Source organism: Nomascus leucogenys, chromosome 11 (assembly GCF_006542625.1).
Source record: "Nomascus leucogenys isolate Asia chromosome 11, Asia_NLE_v1, whole genome shotgun sequence".
Taxonomy (NCBI): Eukaryota; Metazoa; Chordata; class Mammalia; order Primates; family Hylobatidae; genus Nomascus; species Nomascus leucogenys.
In genome coordinates this window covers 71722807-71744928 of record NC_044391.1, presented here as the reverse complement: position 1 = coordinate 71744928, position 22122 = coordinate 71722807, and the positions used below count along the sequence as shown (strand labels likewise).

At 36.8% G+C, this 22122-nt stretch overlaps 1 long non-coding RNA gene across 1 annotated transcript in view; it reads left to right on the top strand.

Moving 5' to 3' along the window:
• The first annotated feature begins 304 nt into the window (after positions 1-304).
• LOC101176155 overlaps positions 305-22122 on the top strand; it is a 31718-nt gene continuing 9900 nt past the window's right edge. Inside the window, exon 1 of the long non-coding RNA XR_179003.3 lies at positions 305-442. This is a non-coding gene — a long non-coding RNA (uncharacterized LOC101176155). The remainder of the gene's footprint in view (positions 443-22122) is intronic.

Below are 22122 nucleotides of genomic sequence, written 5' to 3'. Positions count from 1 at the left end.
TCTGAAAATTTTACTTAACTTTTTACTTAGCTAAGAAGACCAAGGGTTATTATAATGTGATGACAGATGAAATATTATAAATTCAAATTTGACACATTTACTCTGAAGGTGGTGGCCTACAGAATCCCATTCTAGGTAATAAAACTTTCAGAAAAGCTATTTGTTTGATCTTTATGTCACAGTTCTAGGACTTTTTTTTAAGGAGCAAATTGTCAGCAGTCAGTGAAGAGATGGCTTGAAACCTCATCCTGCCTACCCGCAAAGTTAGTTACATGTTAGTGTTTTACTTTGTTTTTTCATTTCAGATTAACTGTCCTCTTTCACGTTCAAACCATATGTAACTGTAATTGAATGGAAGTTAAACATCTGGAAATCGTTAGGACTGAATAGCAATGAAAGGCAGGAAGTACAAGACTATGGAAAGTGATTTTGGACAACCAGGGTAAGGAATGTAAAGAAAACTATTTAAGCATATTCCAAGTTGTCTGCCATTATGATACACTCTCAAGGTCATTACTGGAAATAGGTCACTCTGAAGTGAAGGCTGTCAACTAGGAACACAGCTAGATGAAATACAGTATGGTGAAAATGGAGGTAACTGTGGGTTTAAAGGTCATTTCCTTATTTATCAAGGGCCCTAGTTAGGTGTAGGCTGTTTGAGAGCCAAAATATGTCACCTTTATAACATCTGATAGTCAGTGGTTTGCTGGGACTGGCACATACCAGCTTACAATAACTGATTACATTTTTAGGAATTTTTGTGGGCCGATTGTTGAAATTTGCCATGGTAGGAGCACTTACACCATGGAATCTGGCAAATACAGTAAGTCAGGGCTCTTTTTTAAGAGAGCCAGTTTACCAGCACACCACTGAGACAGAGTTAATTAAACATGATTAGCCAGTAGTCCAAAATTCTTCAGAGTGTATGATAAACTATAAGGCATTCATTACATTTATGCTGTTCAATAATTTTTAGTGACATGAGAGACAAATCTGGAAGCAAAACTATAGCTCCAGTACAGTCCCCAAAATGCTAAAACATATAGCTATATACAGAAAATTATAAGAAAGAAAATACATCAATGTCTTCACAGTGGTTATCTTTAGGTTGTGGATTTACAGGTAACTGTTGTTTCATGCATTATATCTTTCAAGTATTCTATAAGCATTGCTTTCTTAATTAAAAAACCCAGTAAAAATAATGTACCTAAGTATTAACCTTTTTAAGTTTTGTGTACAGGAATGACACAGGAAGGGTTTACAGGAAGAAAGTTTGGAAGAGGAGGACTTTCTCTTCTTAACTCATTCAGTCCTGTGAGAAAAGGATTGAGGAGAAACCATTATGATTAAATTGGAGCTAGGAGTTCAGCTAGGGTCACAGAGGGAATGAGTAGAGAAGCAAAAGACAAATGAATAGAGAGAGGCAGGAAAAGGGAATACTAAAATAGGGATAAGAAATTGTATCCCTAGCAGCTATATTAAGAAGCCATGTCATAGTCATTTCACTTTTTGAGCATCAATTTTTTCATCTCCAATGTGTGCAGGCCACACTAGAAAACAATGCACAAATTTCATTTTAATCAAGATGTTCTAAGTGAACTTCCTCTTAAGGGCAGCCAGCTCTCAGAGTGGGTGTGCGGCAGCATAAGACTCACCTGGCAAAGGAAAGTAGAGGAATATTTGCTGGAGAGGAAGGAAGGGAATTGTGCAAGATGAGAGTAGAGGGGTGTCGTTTAGTGAGGGTGCTGGAAGAAAACTGTTCTAATTGTAAAACCTTAATGGTAGTATCAAAGGGATGTTTGGGGACAAAAATATGGTTCACTTTTGTTTTATTTTATATGTAGATAAAGAACCCTTGCTTCTCACAGACACATTTCTAACTTCTACCAAGGAATTTCTGAATGTAGTCTGTATGACGAGATCCCTGATTGTGTGTTATAACAAGAAAATTAGGAATCTTCATTAGAACATTACTCTGAAACTAAATAAAATTTTTTAGCAATGTTTTAAACACATCTTTTAAGGTCCAGATTATTTTCTAGGATCACATTATAAAAAAGATCTTAAAAATATAATAGAATTTTTTTTTTTGAGACGGGGTCTCATTTTGTCACCCAGGCTGGAGTGCAGTGGGGTGATCCCTGCTCACTGTAGCTTCAACCTCTTCAACCTCAAGTGATCCTCCTGCTTCAACACCCCAAGTAGCTGGGATTACAGGCACCCACCACCAAGCCCAGCTAATTTTTGTATTTTTCACAGAGACGTGGTCTTACCATTTTACTCAGGCTGTTCTCGAACTCCTGAGCTCAAGTTATCCACCCGCCTTGGTTTCCCAGAGTGCTAGGATTACAGGTGTGAGCCACAGCACCCACCCTAGTAGAATTTTTATTAGTTGTTAACTCTGACACTAATGTAGTTAGAAAGAGGTAGAAACTAATGGCTCAGTATATTACTTTATCTGTGGGTTCCAAATATCTATACAAAGTTGTTGCTTATTTCTACAATAGTTTCACGACTATTATAGTTATTCTCACTCACTTTGAAGAAAAAAAAATCCCCTGATGTGATAAAGTACAATGGTTCCAACTCACATATTTAAAATGTAATAAAAGTTTAAACTTTAATCGTTTTATAAAACTTGTTTTAACGCATGCCATGTGTGCCTTTTTCTCAAGGAGATCTGTATTTTTCAAACAACTTTGTAAGTCAGTGTCATGTACACATATGATGTGGGAGCTAATTGGTTATCTCCATTTTAATTGTATTTGTGAGACATTATAAGAAAAACACCAATGTTGCATTCCACTGGATCCCTCTTCCCAAACAGACCTGGATGAGTCTAGATTTGCCCAGGACCGTGGACTTCCGTGTTTTGTGGGGCTGGGTGTTGAGGACATCGACACATCTGTAACCAAACCAGTGAACCTCAGTGGGAGCTGAGAGCCATGTCTCTGGAATGAGGGCCTCTCATTCCTTTGTTCTGGATATTTCCTGGCAACGTGTACACAAGCACATGCTATTAACAGATGGTAGAATTCATAATTGGGATTTTTATCATAACATATCCCTCATGCTTCCACCATGCGCCAAAGAAGAAGAGATGCATGGACTAGCTAGCTTCGTCACAGCAGGACTAAAACCCCCTACTGTACTTCAAACCTCCCAAGACCCGAGTCCCTCCATGACAGATTCAACCAATCAGTTAGATGTGGTTTTCAGTCAGAAGTACAGAGCCAACTTTGGCAGACACGTTCATTCAGATTCCTTTTAAGATCAGTTGTTAATATGAGAGTGACTGGAGCCTAGTTTATCTGGTAAGTTGAGGCATACATCTGTGCTGCAGAGCTGAGGCCTATGGAATTGGCAGAGAGCCCTAAACTTTGTACAGACAACTGTGCCTCATAACCCACACAGATGAAAAGGTCTCCTTTGCTTAACCCCATAGCTATGTGCTGAGCAAGTCAGAAAGAAAGCAGGAACAAGTATGGCAAAGAACTTAGCCAAAGAAGCTTAAGAGGATTATTTTTGATTTTTTGCTGTTGATGTTCAAATCTAGTGTGTGCCTTCTCAGTTCAAAATTGATGACCCACGTCAGCTTTATAAAAGCATACATACGTAGTGCATATTTTTGAGAAAATTAATTCTTCATAATTTATAAGTCTCTAAAGAAGTACTGTTCATAATGTTCGTATAACTCTTGTGCATTTATGCAGCTTGCATCATCCAAAGAATTTGAGGGGTTTTGTTAAAGGTATCTGCTGGCTGGGAATATTTCACATTACACCCAGGATGATTAAAATCGCAGGGCTATCCTTTGGGCACATGCCTGAGCATTGTAATCAGTGAGGTTTATATTTAGTGGTCAGTAGCATAGCTAAAGAAGTACCTCAGAGAACTTGAAATCTAACATGGTGGTGGTTATAGCTGGTGGTTAGGAGCTGGGAATCAGATGGTTGGGTTCAAATCTGACCCTTTCTCCTACCAGCTAAGTGACTTCGATCAACACACTCAACTTCTCTAAACCTTGATTTCCTTATTTGTAAATAGGTATGAAAATATTATCACGGGGTTAATTATATCATTATAAAATATTTTAAAATATGTAAAAGAGATCATTATAAAATATATAAAATATCATAAGGTTGTGAATTTTAAATGAAGTAATATGTGAAAGTACTTACCATAATACCTGTTGCATAATATGTGCTAAATAAACATTAGCTATTATTTATACAAAGTGATAAACAGCGCTACATAATTTTCTGGCCTCACAGCAAAATGAAAATGTGGGACCTTTGTTCAGAAAGCAACGCAAAAAAAAAAAAAAAAAGTGCTGTTAAAGGTACTTAAAAAAAGCTTTTTATTCTCTTTTGTGCTGTCTCTCGGCTTGTGATGGTGGTGTTGTATTTAATTACTAGACTTTAGTTTTTAGAGCAATTTCAGATTTACAAAAAAAAAAAAAGTAAAGAAAAAAGAAGAAAGTGGAAAGTGGAGTTCTCATATTAATCCCTCCAGGTTTCCACTATTGTTAACATCTTGCATTAGTGTGGCACATTTGTTATACCTGACAAACCAATATTGACATATAATTACTAACTGAAATCCATAGTTTATATTAGAGTTCACTCTTAATGTGTATAGTTCTACATGTTTTGAAAAACGCATAATGTCATATATTTACCATTACAGTACCATACAGAATAGTTTCACTGATCAAAAATATCCTTTGATAACTGGCTAATCATATGCAGAAAAGTGAAACTGGATCCCTATCTTTCACCATATACAAAAATTAACTCAAGATGAATTAAAGACTTAATTGTAAGACCTTAAACTATAAAAATCTTAGAAGAAAACTTTGGAAACACCATTCTGGACATAGCTTTGGGAAAGAATTGATGACTACATCCTCAAAAGCAATTGCAAGAAAAACAAAAATTGACGAGTGGGACCTGGTTAAACTAAAGGGCTTCTGTACAGCAAAAGAAACTATCAACAGAGTAAACAGACAACCTGCAGAATGAGAGAAAATATTCACACACTATGCATTCAACAAAGATCTAATATCTGGAGTCTTTAAGGAACTTAAAGAGCTGAACAAGCAAAAAACAAACAACTGCATTAAAAAATGGGCAAAAGACATGAACAAACACTTGTCAAAAGATGATATACAAGTCACTAACATACGTGAAAAAATGCTTATCATCACTAATCATCAGAGAAATGCGAATCAAAACCACAATGAGATACCATCTCATACTAGTGGGAATAACTATTATTAAATTGTCAAAAAACAACAGATGTTGGTGAGATTGTGGAGAAAGGGAAAGCTTATAAACTGTTGGTGGGAATGTAAATTAGTTCAGACACTATGGAAAGCAGTTTGGAGATTTCTCAAAGAACTTAAAACAGAACTACCATTTGATCTAGTAATCCCATTACTGGGTATATATCCAAAAGAACACAAATCATTCTACCAAAGAGACACTTATACTTGCATGTTCACTGCAGCACTATTCACAATAGCAAAGACGTAGAACCAACCTACGTGCCCATCAATGAAGGGTTGGATAAAGGAAATGTGGTACATATACACCATGGAATACTACACAGTCATAAAATAGAACAAAATTGCCTGGCCAACATAGTGAAACTCTATCTCAGCTAAAAATACAAAAAAAAAAAAAAATTAGTTGGGCCTGGTGGCAGGTGCCTGTAATCCCAGCTACTCAGGAGGCTGAGGCAGGAAAATCACTTGAACCTGGGAGGCAGAGGTTGCAGCGAGCCGAGATCGTCCCATTGCACTCTAGCCTGGGTGACAAGAGTGAGACTCTGTCTCAAAAAAAAGAAAGAAAGAAAGAAAGAAAGGAACAAAATTGTGGTCTTTGCAGCAACATGGATGTAGCTGGAGGCCATTATCCTAAGCAAATTAATGCACGAACAGAAAACCGAATACCACATGTTCTCACTTATAAGTGGGAGCTAAACATCGAGAACTCATGGACATAAAGGTGGCAACAATAGACACTGAGGACTATTAGAGAGTTGAGGAGGGGTTGAAAAACTAACAGTTGGGTACTATTCTGTATCTGGGTGACAGGATCATTTGTACCCCCAACTTCAGCATCATGCAATATAACCAGGTAACAAACTTGCACATGTACCTCCTGAGTCTAAAATAAAAGTTGGAGCCGGGCGTGTTGGCTCACGCTTGTAATCCCGGCACTTTGGGAGGCTGAGAGGGTGGATCACTTGAGTCCAGGAGTTTGAGACTAGCTTGGGTAACACTGGCAAAACCCCGTCTCAACAAAAATATATAAAAACCTTAGCTGGGCATGGTGGGCACACCTGTAGTCCCGGCTACTACTGAGGCTGAGTTGGGAGGATCACTTGAGTCCAGGAGGTGAAGGTTGCAGTAAGTCAAGATTGCACCACTGCACTGCAGCCTGGGTGACAGAGGGAGACCCTGACTCAAAAAAAAAAAAAAAAAGTTGAAAAAAACAGAAGATTCCTTGTGCTTGGCTTCTGCATCCTTTCCCCACTATTTCCCCCAATCCCCGGAAACCACTGGTCTTTTCATTGTCTCTATAGTTTTGCCTTTTCAGATATCATATAGTTGGAATTATATAATATGTAGCTTTTTCAGACTAGCTTCTTTTACTTAGCAATATGAATTTAAATTTCTCTTCCCTGATTCTTTATGGCTTGATAGCTTATTTTTATTGCTGAATTTCATTGTATGGATATGCCACAGTTTATTCATTCATCTACCAAAAGACATCTTTGTTACTTCCAATTTTTGACAACTGTGAATAAATTTGCTGTAAACATTCATGTGCAGTTCTTTTGTGTGTGGGCATAAGTTTTTAACTCATTTTGATTTTAGCCATTCTAATAGGTATGTGGTGGTATCTCATTTTGTTTTAATCTGCAAATTTGTAGCAGCATATGATGTGGAACATTTTTTCATATGCTTACTTGCCAGCTGTATATCTTCTTTGCAAAGGTGTCTGTTCAGATCTTTTGCTCTCTTTCTAATTAGATTGTTTGTTTTTTATTGTTGAGTTTTAAGAGTTCTTTGTATATCCTGGGTAACAGTCCTTTCTCAGATACATCCTTTGCAAATATTTTTTCTCAGTCTGTGCCTTATCTTTTCATCATCTTAATGCAGTTTTTCACAGAGCAGAAATGTCTTATTGTAATGAAATCTAACATCAATGTTGTCTTCTAGAAGTTTTATAGTTTTACATTTAGGTTTGTCATCCATTCTAAGTTAATTTTTGTGTAGTATAAGGTTAGATTCTATATTCATTTTTTGCATGTGGATGATTAATTGTTCCAGTGTCATTTATCGAAAATACTATCCTTTCCCCAGTAAATTAATTTAGCTTTGTCAAAGATCAGTTGACAATATTGTGTGGGTCTTTTTCCAGATTCTCTTTTCTGTTCCTGTGCTCTATTTGTCTATTCTTTAACCAATACCACATTGTCTTGATTACTGCAGTTTGTAGTAACTCTTGAGGAAGTATAGTGTCAGTCCTCTGACTTTGTTCTTCTTCAATATTTTGTTGGTTATTCTGGGTCTTTTGCCTCCCTATGTAAACTTCAGAATCAGTTTGTTGGTCACCACGAAGTAACTTTCTGGGCTACTTTATTGAAATTGCATTGAATCTGTAGATCAACTTGGGAAGAACTGATATTTTAACAACATTGAGTCTTCTTATCCATGAACATGGAATATCTCTTCATTTATTAGTGATCTACTTTGATTTCTTTCATTAGAGTTTTGTAGTTTTCTTCATGTACCCATGAGATCTTATAGATATTTTGTTAAATTTATACATAAATATTTTATATCTTTTATTTGCTATTTAATGTTGTTCTGAGTTTAAAAATTAAAATGTAAACTTTACCATTCATTTCATATCATGCAATTCCAGTTTTAAGTGCAAACATAAAACATTTAATTCATATGTAGAATCACCAGAATTACACAGTGGAAAATCTGTACAGAATGTATGTCCGTGAAAACAGCCCAGCTGGTAAATGAGAAGTGGTGGAGATACAGGCAGTACAGCTGATCACAGAAGGATGTTAACTAACTAGAGAATAAAGAATATTTCAGCTGGAAAGGAAATAATGTTGATCTCTAGTTCAAGAAACTAGGTCCCAAATGAAAAGTGGCCAGGGTCACACAGGTAAAGAGTGATGAGAACCTCTCTTACCATCCAAGCAGCATTGTTGAAATTCACTATGTGATATTAGTTCAGGTTTCTTATATACTGGATTTCAGGTCTGCTGACATTCAAAATTTTATTGAGCTTGACTAGATACTTCTGGGAATATTCAGATGTACACACTGTGAGTCCAAGTAGAATCCCAACGCAGTTACAACTGTCACAGATGTAGCAATACCTTTGGCCCCAAAACTTGTTGAAGGAGAGACTGAATTAGAACTAGTCACACTGACATGTTTTTAATATTAGGCATTGGTTCTGCTGGGAAATATAAGAGGCATCTTCCTTCATGGGGGAGAAAAGTGACTGGTGTGTATGTGTTCTTGGCAGGAGTTTTTGCCATCTGAGCCAGGCTCAGATGGGGAGAACATCAGATTCAGAAGAGACCTCAGAGATAAACTCACTCAGTGGCTTTTAAACTGTGTTCTATGGATCCACACACATTTCGTTACATTTATTTTATTATTTGAAAAACTAAGTTAAAAAATGCTTACTACTCAAATGTGTTATAGATCAAAGCTTGATGTGGTGGAAATCACAGATCATGATAATATTCAAATGTCTCATGAGGAAATGCTGTACACAGTAACTTATGAAATAGGTATACTACTTTTATCTGTGCTATGTATTGGGGAGCCATACAAGACTTCATTTTATGAAAGGATTCCCTTGCACAAAAGTGAAGTTTGAAAACCGCTGATCTATTCATCCCCCTCCAAATAAGCCTCTAAGAACTGTAGATAGATTCATAATACATGTTTAACAAATTTCAGCCATCATTATTTCCTACAGATAGAGAAATTGAGGCCTAGGTTGACTAAATGACTTGCCCAACACATCCAGATATTTAGCAGCAAAGCCAGAATTTTACCTGTGTCTTGACTCCTAGATCATTTTTCCTTTCACTTTATTGCAACCTCCAGATTCCATCCCCAACACAACAGCTACAATATTAAGTCTTCCAGGCATAGTCTGTATTTACTGTCCCTTTGACCTATCCTTTTCTTAGTCCTGGGAGCCAAGAGGTGAAAAGAGAGACAGAGAGAGAGATCTCACCAGAGGACTCCCCAAGATGTTCTTATTTTGACATCTTTAACACTGAAAAGAGACAAAAAAGTGACAATCCTGCTTTTAAATGTTTATCCCATTTTCCTTATAAAAACACTTATATGTGGCAGACCATGGATCCTAAATTTTGATCAGAAATGTGATCTTTCTTTCAGTGGTCCCAAAGATAACCAATTGTTTAGAGCCTAGAGGAAAGGGAAGAACCCACAGCTACCATGAATGAATAAGTGGTGAGTTCTGACCATCATCCTCCAACTCTACAAACTGTGGCACTACACACAAATTTAAGATATCCACAAACCCCACTTTTGAAAACTTTAGTCACTTATGCAGCCTGTTCTGAAGATACTTTCAAACCATTCCTTCTCCCTCCTTTTCTTATCCTCTGTACATCGATATACCCTTGTCTATGCCTGTCTTTCTAGTCTTTGAACACCTCCAAATTCAGGCTTAGAGCAACAAATGAGTAAATGAGGAAAAAATTAAAGCCCTAAACCTCTTTACAAAGGCTTAAACGTATGATTAGAATATTATTGTAGTATCTACATGGCAAATAATAGGAACTCAATAAATATTTGAATTAATAAATTTGTTTTACATACTTTTACTGAATATTTCTTATTTTCTGCCTACATGTTAAAGTGATTGTTGAAAAGCACACAGATTGATAAAATGAATAACTCAGTAACCAAAGCTGCCTTTATAGGGAGGTTCCGCCCATGCCCCACAACACTAGGCTACTTGCTGGTGGGTTTTAGTGATGGTGATGAGTGATTTACCTGAATTCGGCCATCTTTAACCTACTCCCCCTTGTGGTTAGTGTGAGACATTTTAAGGTGTCTGGTATGGCTTTCACTCCTTTAGCACTATGTTCTGACCTAGAGATAAAATAATTCACGGACAAAACCAAATTCAAAACCAAAACATTTTGAGTGGACTAGTCTAATGTGAATGCTGAAAGACCTAGAGAGCCAGGCCCTTTTCTCTTGATCTCTTTCTTTCCTAAGCAGCTCCTTCACCTTCATCAAGACTCAGCTCAGGACCAACCCCTTCCAGAAAGTTTGTTCTGGTTTCTTGCTCTGTGAGTTTGGGGCCTCACCTTGTGATTGCCTTTATCAAAGAGCCTAACACTCTGTGTCTCTGCTCACTAGGTAGGTATCCCCAGTGGACTGTGAACAACTGGAGGTGGGGGCAGGAACTGTGTCTTGCATTTCTTTATTCCAAAATGTCTTCTTTTGCCAGCTATAGAGTAGATGTTCAGTAAATGTTTGTTGAAATAAATAAATGGTTCTTGCCACTAAAAACTTTAGACAATTGGCATAATATCTCAGGTTGCAATTTTCTCATTTATAATCTTAGGGATTTAGGACTTTAAGTCCCTAAAGAGTCTGTGTGTCTGGAATTACATTTATTATAAAAATATTCTGTAAGAATTGGTCCCCTTTTGACTTTCAAGTTCTTTTATTTGGGGGCTTTTGAATATCTTTTTGGCTCTATAGAATTGTATGTCATGGTGTGTTAATATTGGAGGTGGGAATGGAAAATAGCCTAGTAGTTACTAGCAAAGATGGCATTGAAGAGATTTCTTCATAAATAAATGTCTGAATGATTATTTTCCAAAGAAAATCATACATTCCATATAGACCTCAAATAAGTTTTTATTTACATTTTTTATTCCATTTGAAGACATACCAGCTTGTGGAGAGGTCTAGAAGCATTTCTCCTCTTGGCTTGGAGTTCCCAACATATCAAGTTTTAATAATATTTGACTCAGGACCACAAAGCATTATTTAGCAAATATACAGTTTGTGTTGAAGACATTTGAGGAAAATAAAAACGTGAATAAAAAATTACTAAGCTTCCCTCAACGTGGTTTAAATTTCTGGGTTGATTCAATGGGTGAACATTGAAAAATGTGTATGACTGTGAATCTAAGAATAGTAATGCTTAGTACGACTCTGCCATAAAACAAAACTTTGTCCAGGCTTTTCTCAAAAAGATAATGGATAACAAGTGTTGGCAAGGGTGTGGAGGAAGGGGAACATTTGTACACTGTTGGTGGGAATGTAGATGGATGCAGCAAGTATGGAGGTTTCTAAAGAAATCAAAAGTAAAACTACCATATGACCTGGCAATCTCCCTTTCGGGCATATACCCAAGGGAAATGAAATCACCACCTCATAAAGATAGCTGCACTTTCATGTTGATTGCGGCATTACTCACAATAGCCCAGATATGGAAACAACCAAGGCATCTGTCAACCAATGAATGGATAAACTGTGGTATATATAGTATGATGGAATATTATTCAGCCTTAAAAAAGATTCTGTTATTTGAGACAACATGGATGAATGGAGAGGACATTATGCTAAGTGAAGTAAACCAGACCACAGGAAGAAAAATACTGCATGATCTCACTTATATATGAAATCTTTTAAAACACTGAATAAATAGAAATGGAGAGTATAATGGTGATTGGGGTGGGAGGACGGGGGAAATGGGCAGATATAGGTTAAAGAAGACAAAGTTGCAGTTATATAGGATGAATTAGTGTAAAGATCTAATGAATAACATGAGGAAGACAGCTAAAAATATTACATACTGGAAATTTGCTAAGAGAGATTTTAGGTACTTTTACCACACACACAAAAGTAAGTATGTGAGAGGATGGATGTGTTAGTTTACTTGACTACAGTAATCACTTATTGTGTATGTGTATGTCAAAACATTGTGCTGTACATCTTAAATATATACAATAAAGAAAGTGTTCAAGCTGCCTAAGATCTAGAAGACATCGGAGAGGATTGTATACAAGTCTGGCAGTGAGGCCAAGTGAGAATTCATTGTCTCATCCCATGTTTCTCTTTTGTTTTTGTGAGAATTTGGGTCCATCTGAGGCAGAGAATGGTGTGTTCTAAGGATACTGAAAGCTGGCACTTTTGTTCTCCTAAAGTAGGAAGCATTCAGAAGTGGGAATGTTTTCAGGAGACAGTCCTTTCAGAACTGAGGTAAAAATTTTTCAAATTAAAAAAAAAATTTTGGAGGCCATGGAAAGAAATTGATATTTTTAATGAACTAAGTTAGGACAGGAGGACTCTTCAACTGGTCAGAAAATAGAATTTCGAGTAAGGGGAAGAAAAATAAATGTAGATATCAGGATGTTTGTTGTTAAGCAATAATTTTTGGGTGTGTGTGTATGTGGTGGTGTTGTTGTTGTTGTTTTTTGAGCCTTACTGCTAGTTTGTAAAGATGGACTTTTCGATTATAAAGAAAACTGCAGTCCAGGCATAGTGGCTCATGCCTGTAATCCCAGCGCTTTGGGAGGCTGATGTGGGCAGATCACCTGAGGTGAAGAGTTCGAGACCAGCCTGACCAACATGGAGAAATCCTGTCTCTACTAAAAAATACAATATTAGCTGGGCGTGGTGGCACGTGCTGTAATCCCAGCTACTTGGGAGGTCGAGGCAGGAGAATTGCTTGAACCCGGGAGGCAGAGGTTGAGGTGAGCCGAGATCTCACCATTGCACTCCAATCTGGGCAACATGAGCAAAACTCCATCTCAAAAAAAAAAAAAAAAAAAAAAAAAAGAAAAAGAAAAAGAAAACTGCAGTTCGAAATGTAAAATGACCCCATAATGAGGCCTGAATTTGCCTTTACTGCGGTCTTTTCAGGAATGTAGGCACAGGTTAATCTGTATGTACAGGATTATGTTAGCCTCTGAGAGACTCTGGGAAAGGTTGTCCTATTAAGGTCATAAAGGCTCTTCTTTTCCTTCAAAGCGTATTTTTTTGTCTATGTAGAAAATCTACCAGAAAACCTTACCAAATTTCTAAGGATGGCAAAAGGTGTTATCTTAGATCTTCTATTCATGTTTGGGAATTCTAATAAACTGAATTCATGTTTTTGTTTATTTGTTTGTTTTGTTTTAAATTTTTGTGAGTACATCGTACATCTATATATTTATAGGGTACATGAAATATTTTGATATAGGCATACAATGCATAATAATCACATCAGGGTAAATAGGGTATCCATCATCTCAAGCATTTATCCTTCTTTGTGTTTCAAACAATCCAATTATAGTCTTTTAGTTATTTTTAAATGTACAATAAATTATTGTTGATGGTAGTCACTCTGTCATGCTGTCAAATACTAAATTTTATTCATTCTATCTAATTATATTTTTGTACCCATTAACCATCCCCAGTTATCCCTAACCCCCGCTGCCAAACTATCTTTTTCAGTCTCTGGTAACCATCATTATACTATCTCCGTGAGTCCAATTGTTTTTATTTTTAAATCCCACAGATAAGTGAGAACATGCAAAAGTTTGTCTTTCTGTGCCTGGCTTATTTCACTTAACATAATGACCTCCAGTTCCGTCCATGTTGTTGCAAATGACAGGATATTATCCTTTTTCATGGCTGAATAGTACTCCATTGTGTATATGTACATTTTCTTTATCCATTCATCTGTTGATGGATGCTTAGGTTGCTTTCAAATTTTAAGTATTGTAAACAGTGCTGCAACAAACATAGAAGTGCAGACATCTCTTCAATATACTGATTTCCTTTCTTTTGGGTATATACCTAGCAGTGGGATTGCTGGATCATATGGTAGCTCTATTTTTAGTTTTTTGAGGAACCTCCAAACTGTTCTCCGTGGTGATTGTACTAATTTACATCCCCACAAACAGTGTGCAAGTGTTGCCTTTTCTCCATGTCCTTGCCAGCATTTGTTATTGCCTGTCTTTGGATATAAGCCATTTTAACTTAGGTGAGATGATATCTTATTGTAGTTTTGATTTGCATTTCTCTGTTGATCAATGATGTTGAGCACCATTTCATATATCTGTTTGTCATTTGTATGTCTTCTTTTGAGAAATGTCTATTCAGATCTTTTGCCCATTTTAGAGTAGGATTATTGAATTTTTTCCCTATAGTGTTGTTTGAGCTCCCTGTATATTCTGGGTGTTAATCCTTTGTCAGATGGGTAGCTTGCAAATATTTTCTCCCATGCTATGGGTTGTCTCTTCACTTTGTTGATTGTTTCCTTTGCTGTGCAGAAGCCTTTTAGCTTGATGCGATTCCATTTGCTCATTTTTGCTTTGGTTGCCTGTGCTCATGGGGCATTACTCAAGAAATCTTTGTCCAGTCCAATATCCAGTAGAGTTTCTCCAATGTTCTTTTTTTTTTTTTTTTTTTTAGTAGTTTCATAGTTTTAGGTCTTATATGTAAGTCTGTAACCCATTTTGATTTGATTTATGTATATTGTGAGAGATAGGGGTCTAGTTTCTGCATCTGGATATTCAGTTTTCCCAGCACTGTTTTTTGGAGAGACTGTCCTTTCCCCAGTATATGTTCTTGGCACCTTTGTCAAAAATGAGTTCACTGTAGGTGTATAAATTTGTTTCTGGATCTCTATTCTGATCCATTGGTCTATGTGTCTGTTTTTGTGCCAGTCAGTACCATTATTTGAAGTCAGGTACTGTGATTGCTCCAGTTTTGTTTGTTTTGCTCAGGATAGCTTTGGCTATTCTGGGTCTTTTGTGGTTCCATATAAATGTTAGGATTTTTTTTTCTATTTCTGTGAAGAATGTCATTGGTATTTTGATAGGGGTTGCGTTGAATCTGAAGAATGCTTTGGATATATGGACATTTTAATAATATTGATTCTTGCAATCTATGAACATGAAATATCTTTTCATTTTTTGTGTATTCTCTTCAACTTCTTTTATCAGTGTTTTATAATTTTCATTGTAGAGATCTTTCACTTCTTTGGTGAAGCTAATTCTTAGCTTCTTTTTTGTAGTTATTGTAAATGTGGTTAGTTTCTTAATTTTTTTTCAGATTGTTTGCTGTTGGCATAAAGAACTGCTACTAATTTTTGTATGTTGATTTTTTTTATCCTGAAACTTTACCGAATTTATCAGTTTGAATAGTTTTTTTTGTGTGTGGAGTCTTTAGGTTTTTCCAAATATAAGATTATATCATCTGCAAACAAGAATAATTTGATTTCTTCCTTTCCAATTTAGATGCCCTTTATATCTTTCTCTTGTTTGATTGTTCCAGTTAGGACTTCCAGTACTATGCCAAATAACAGTGGTGAAAATAGGCATCCTTGTCATGTTACAGATCCTAGAGGAAAAGTTTTCAGTTTTCCTTCATTCAGTATGATACTAGCTGTGGGTCTGTCATATTTGGCTTTTATTGTGTTGAAGTATGTTCTTTTATACCAATTTTTTGAAGGTTTTATTAATCATGAAGAGATATTAAATTTTATCAAATGCTTTTTCAGTATCAATTGAAATGATCATGTAATTTTTGTCTTTCATTCTGTTGATATGATGTATCACATTCATTAATTTGTGTATATTGAACCATCCTTGCATCCATGGGATAAATTCAATTTAGTCATGATGAATGATCTTTTTAATGTGTTGTTGAATTCAGTTTGCTAGTATTTTGTTGAGGATTTTTGCATCAATGTTCATCAGGGATTTGGCCTGTGTTTTTCTTTTCTTTTTTTGATGTGTCTTTGTCTGGTTTGGTATCAAGGTAATACTGGCTTCATAGAATGAATTTGGAAGTATTCCGTCTTCTATTATTCAGAGTAGTTTCAGTAGAATGGGTGTTAGTTCTTTTTTAAATGTTTGATAAGGTTATCATGTTGTTTCTGAGCTCTAACAAATAATATAAGCTTGTTTACTTTGTGACAACAAAAATTTGTTTCTCTAGGAATGCATATGCTTTCCCATTTTTTATGTCTGTTCCTAGAAAAATAACTGTGTATTCATATATCAGGGCCATTGGACATTTTTTAAAAAAATAGAAAAACAGGCATAACTTTATTTTTGATTTGTGGGGCACTATTAATAAACCTAGTACATTCGTAGCACTACAATGATGTTGAAGCAGGAAATTTCCCTGACCCCACTGTGGGCAGGAACTGGAGTGCAGGCACTGGAACTAGTCAGCTGCTTCAGCACCAGCAGGGGCAAGCTCTACTCACTCAAACCCACAGCGCTTCACCCCTTGCTGAAGGGAGCATGCAGGTGAGGAGGTGCACGAGCTGGGGTGGGTGTTTTGCAGTGCCAGCAGGAACAAACTTTGTACCAGTCCTGTGGCAGTGTCTTGGGGGTGCCTGTGACCCCTGAAGCCCCAGAAGGAGTGTTATAGTCAGTGCTCTTTTAGCTTTGCTATCCATGGACAGCTTAAGTGTTAACAGCTCAATAGAGGGTCAGCGTGACGGCCTTTTGCACCCACACCTGAGTTATTTTCTGGCATCCAGGAAGAATGTTGCATAAATGAATTTGAAAGATGGTCAGTGTGGGGGATTTTATTGCCAATAAAGGTGGCTCTCAGCAGGAAGGGGAGCTGAAAAGGGGACGGACTGGGGGAAGGTAATCTTTCTCTGGAGTCTGGCTGGGGATGGCCAAACTCCTCTCCAAAGCTGTGCCATCAAGCTGTCCCTCTGAAGTCAAGCCACTTCTCTCCATCTGTAGTTTCTGACATCCAGCTGCATCTCCTCTTCTCTCTCTGCTGGCTGAGCCTGGGGTTTTTATGGGCACAGGATTGGGGCAGGGGAGGCCGTGGGTGGTTTTGGAAAAGACAACATTCCAGTGGGAAAACAGGGATGTATGTTCTCACTTTGGGCCACAGTTCCAGGCTTGAAGGTCAGGCCCTTGCTGGGGACCTGCCCTCTTCTGCCCAGAATTTTCCTGTCTCCTGTCCCTATCAATGTGAAAATTGGTTTTGATTTAAAATGATTAAATATTAGTTAACAGAATCAAAAGTTTTTTATTGCTAGAAAGACTTAAAAAATAGATCCCCCATTGATCTATTTTTAGGCTTTGTGGTGACAGAGCCTGGCACTTAAGGGACATTCAATAAATATTTGTTGACTCATGATTGACAAGTGTCAATTTTGAGGCTAAAATGAAAAGTCCACTTAGAGTATAAGAAGTTTATATAACTTACCTTAACCACTGTAATGATTTTAGCTGAAGTTTTCATTTTTCTTCCTTCATTTGGATTTCCTGACCTCTGAAAAGTGGAAGACAATTTTATGTTAACAAAAGTATCTCTAGGCCAGGCATGATGGTTCATGCCTGTAATCCCAGCACAGCCCTTTGAGGCCAAGCCAGGAGGATCACTTGAGCCCAGGAGTTTGAGACCAGCCTGGGCAATATAGCAAGACCGTCTCTCTACAAAATTTTTTTTTTTAATTAGCTGGGTATGGTGGCACATTCTTGTAGTCCCAGCTATGCAGGAGGCTAAGGTAGGAGGATCACCTGAGCCTGGAGGTCAAGGCTGCAGTGAGCTGTAAATGTTTGAATTTTTGAACTGGATCTTTTATGATCCAGTGCACTGCAGCCTGAGTGACAGAACAAGACCCTGTCACAAAAAACAAACAAACAAACAAAATCTCTACAACCTCTAAAATAATCTGTTGTCTGGGATTAGCTTCAAAATAATGAACAAGATGGGCTACAAGTTCATCACTGTTGAAGTTGAATGATTCATACCTGGGGGTGCATTATATTATCCTCTCTACTTTTATATATATCTAAAACTTTTCAACATGTAAAGTTAAAAAAAGGATTTATAAGATTGAAATGTAGTTCCTGTGTCTTTCCCAAATATTTATTTCTCATTCTGGGTCCCTTACTTAAAAGACAAATGAGGTTGGGGAAAGCATTTCCAGGCTCCAAAAATTTGATAGTATTGCTTATCTCCCTAATCCTAGGCCTCCTCTTTAGAAGCTTCTGGACAGGAATGAAGGCTTTTGGAAGCTTCCCAAGACTTACAGTTGAACAGCCTACTTTAGTTTCCATTACCTTCTTTTCTGGTTGGAGGAAAAAGCCCTTTAGGTTCAACAATTTACAGGGATGTGGCAGGGGAGGTGGTTTTCCATTGAGAACGAGATAATGGCAGCATTCCTTGCCTGAGAAAGGAGCTGCAAGGTGCTATTGCCTCAGGGCACACTCTGGACAACTGAAACCAGCTGTTGCGGACTGGGCTGGCTTTTAATTAATTATTTTGGTAATTGCATCGGCAATTTTCCCTTTTCCTTTGTTTTTGGAAAAAAAAAAAAAGCAAACACATCTAACTATTTATGTAACTACTAGAAGAAACACGAGGTTCTTAGCAACAGACCTAGTGTACCTTGACCGAATTGTATCATGTTTTGTGGGCATGGACTGCCATATAATTTGTGAGTCTTTTTTGATCACTTGGGTTTTGCTGGTAATATTTCAACAAAGGGAGGAGACATTCGGGGCTGTCTTTGCTCTTGCCTTGTGAGATGTTCTCACCCTGCTCCAGTATAATTGAGCCAATATGAGTTTTAATCTTTTTTTCCCCATTAAGAAATGCTCAAATTTATATATAGAACACTGACATCCAATATATATTTAAGAAATTATCTCTAGGCAGTATAAAAGAAACCAAATACATTTGTAACACTACAATGATGTAAAAATTTGTTTTGTTTGACTTAAAATGATTAAATATTGGTTAACAGAGTCAACACTTTTTTATTGCTAGAAAGACTTAAAAAAACAAACCCTGGAGATTATTCTATCTGAAAGTTCTTATTTATACAGCAGAAGTTACTGATGCCCAGAAAAGCAGTGTGACTTGTCCACTATCACAGGTCCCTTTGAGAAAACTCAAGTTGCTTTTGCTCTCTCTGAAAAGCAGTTTTACAAGGCCTGACAAGAAAATTCACTCAGCACAGCCATAGTTCAAAAGTTAGTGAGCCATAGGAGCTATGGCAGAGCAGAAAAATGAATTTGCTGTCATCTGCTGTTTTATTTTATGCAAGACACATACCATGGAACCTCCAGCTTTAGGATTCTCAGGGAGACAATGTAATGTAATGTTTCTATTACAGAAAAAAATAGAGAAAACTCAGCCATAAAAGATCCAGTTCAAAAATTCAGTTAACATGCATTTGGGAAATCAAAATATCCTTCTCATATTCAAAGAAAATAATTGCTGTTAAAGTCAATTTGGGGGAAGTCTGCTTTTAATAATACTTTCTTTAGAGAATAGTCACTCAAAAAAATTGAGAAAATAGATTCAGCTTCAAGTCAAATATTCTCTATACGCTATACTGATAAGACAGAAATTGGGGGCACGGGGAGTCTTTTAGAAAAGAATCAGTAAATGGAGAATATATTACCAAGTGAAATGCATCTAACATTTTATTTCTCCTGAAGGAATATTTATAAGAATTAACTTTCCTCTGTGTATGAAGTGTATATTATTTACAGCTATTTAAAGCTACTAAAAGAAAATTGATAAAGGCAATTTAAAAGTGTTTAAATTCTCTTAACCTTTTTCATTTTGACTTATTCCAACCGCTGCCACCATACACAGAATCTTTCCCATTCTAAAGGAGACAGAGACCACTTTGTGGAACAAAAGTGGCTTTAAACACTTATCTTGAGGTCTTGGGAGAGTGGAGAAAAGAGGGGGGAAGGGGAGGAAAGTAAGGAGGGTAGAAGAAAGGACTCCTTTCTAACAAACCTTTTAAGAGCAATATTCTTAGAAATATTTAACTCCTATAAACTTTGCCTCACATATTTGCCAAGTGCTAAAAAAAAAAAAAAAGAGTAAAGGAGACAGTAATAATAGTGGGCTATAAAGGTGGAAGGAAGACAACAAAGATAACTCCAGGAAAGGAACAATGCCTGTGCACTGACCCTGGGGAAGGAAGCAGGGGCATATACGTCTGGACCCTTGAGTTGCGAAGCACTTGACCTTCAGTTCCTCTGTGGACAATGTAAAATAAAGAGCATCCCCCGCTTATTTTAATTCCAGTTAACCTAAGTGCATGAAACTTGAGAACTGAGTCATCTGTTCCCCTTAGCACTAATGAGAAATTTTGAACTGAGTAATTTCACATGTATGAGCTGGATTATCTATCAAAATGATTTCCTGAAAAAATTGGATAGTGATATACTGTGGATATTATTTATACATGATACTATTGACATACTGCAGATATTATTTTAAAGGGCCTCAGAACTTTTCTTTGCTCATGATCTACTGTAAGAAATACATTTTATATCACAACACACATATGTGAACATGTGAATCTAAATTACTGAAATGGAAGTTTCATTTAAAAAATACTTTTCCGGCTGGGCACGGTGGCTGATGCCTGCAATCCCAGCACTTTGGGAGGCCAAGGTGGGCAGATCACCTGTCGGGAGTTCAAAACCAGCCTGACCAACGTGGAGAAACCCAATCTCTACTAAAAATACAAAAATTAGCTGGTCGAGGTGGCACATGCCTGTAATCCCAGCTACTTGGGAGGCTGAGGCAGGAGAATCCCTTGAACCTGGGAGGCGGAGGTTGCAGTGAGCTGAGATCGTGCCATTGCACTCCAGCCTGGGCAACAAGAACAAAACTCCATCTCAAAAAAAAAAAAAAAAAAACAATCAACAAAAAAATACTTCTTAGTAGGCATGATGCATTCTGATATTTTTCCATTTCACTGTATTATTTTTTAAAAAATTCTGGATTCTAATCCATTAAATTGATTTTACCACCTACAAAAGAATTGAGACTCAGAGTAGGAGTCAAAATCACAAACATAAACAAATCAGGGTGCTGATTGTACTTGAGAATAATGTGAAATTTAAGTATATTTTATTTGAAACAAACAAGTCTGGTAGAATCCAGAAGTTATCAAATTTGCATTTCATTTGTCATAATGTAAAACTTCAAATTTTTCAGAATCAGATATTTTTCCAATTAGCATGTGGCTTATGCTGGTAAAAGACAATTTGGCACCATAACTCTTTTAAATATTAGACATTTTGCAATGAGAAGAATAGTGATTTCTCAGTTCTGGGGGCTCTAGTATAAATTTGGAGGCTTAGATAAGAAAGAAAATCTTCTAAATAGAGAATTGCAAGAAGGAACTGACAACAATCTGGAGATAGAAAAGGGTTCTTAAAAATTGTAAAATACTTACTAACACATTGCACACTTACCACTGAATTTAGCTTTCCACAGGATGATGAATGCTTCCAAGAATTTCACAGTTAAAGTATCTTAAAGTTTTGCATTCCAATGCCCTGCTCAATAAATGCAGGATTCCCCTCTGTGTTATTCCTTCAATCATTACAAATATATTTATTAAACATCCACAATATGTCCAGAGATGCAGAAAGCAACAAAATTTAAAAAGGTGTCCTCAGGGCACCTGCAATTAGTTAGAAGAGATAAAAGATGAGCAAAAATATCCTAAAATGAATGCTTATCCCCAATAAGCGGTGAGCTCCCCCTATTTCTTTTCTCCTGCCACAGTAACTCAGTTCCTTTGATTACTGGCTACTTCTTTATTAGAGAGCTCTAGTTGTTAGAAAGTTTTTTACATTGAATTGTTCCTTCAGTGACATCAGTCCAAATTCTATTTCTGTCCTTGGTGGCCATACAGTTAAAAAAGAAACAAATTCAGAGTAAACCCTGCTTTACCAGATTGACATCAAGAGGGCAGACGCATTCCTAATACCCCATGAAAATCTGAGTGGGACACACCCACTGGCATCCCAGTTTGAGAAATGGTAACTCCTGGACTGAATCCTATAACAGAATCAGAACCATAGACTATCTTAGTTGATGGAGACCCCTCAAAGATATTTAGCTAACTTGTATAATTCTTTAAATAGGAAAATGAGTTTGCAACCTAATCCACTGAAATATTTTCTAGGAGACGTGATTTTGATTTTATCAAGGACATCAGTGGGAAAATAAGATTCACTTTTCAGAAGTTTAATTAAGTCAACTTTGCTGCAACA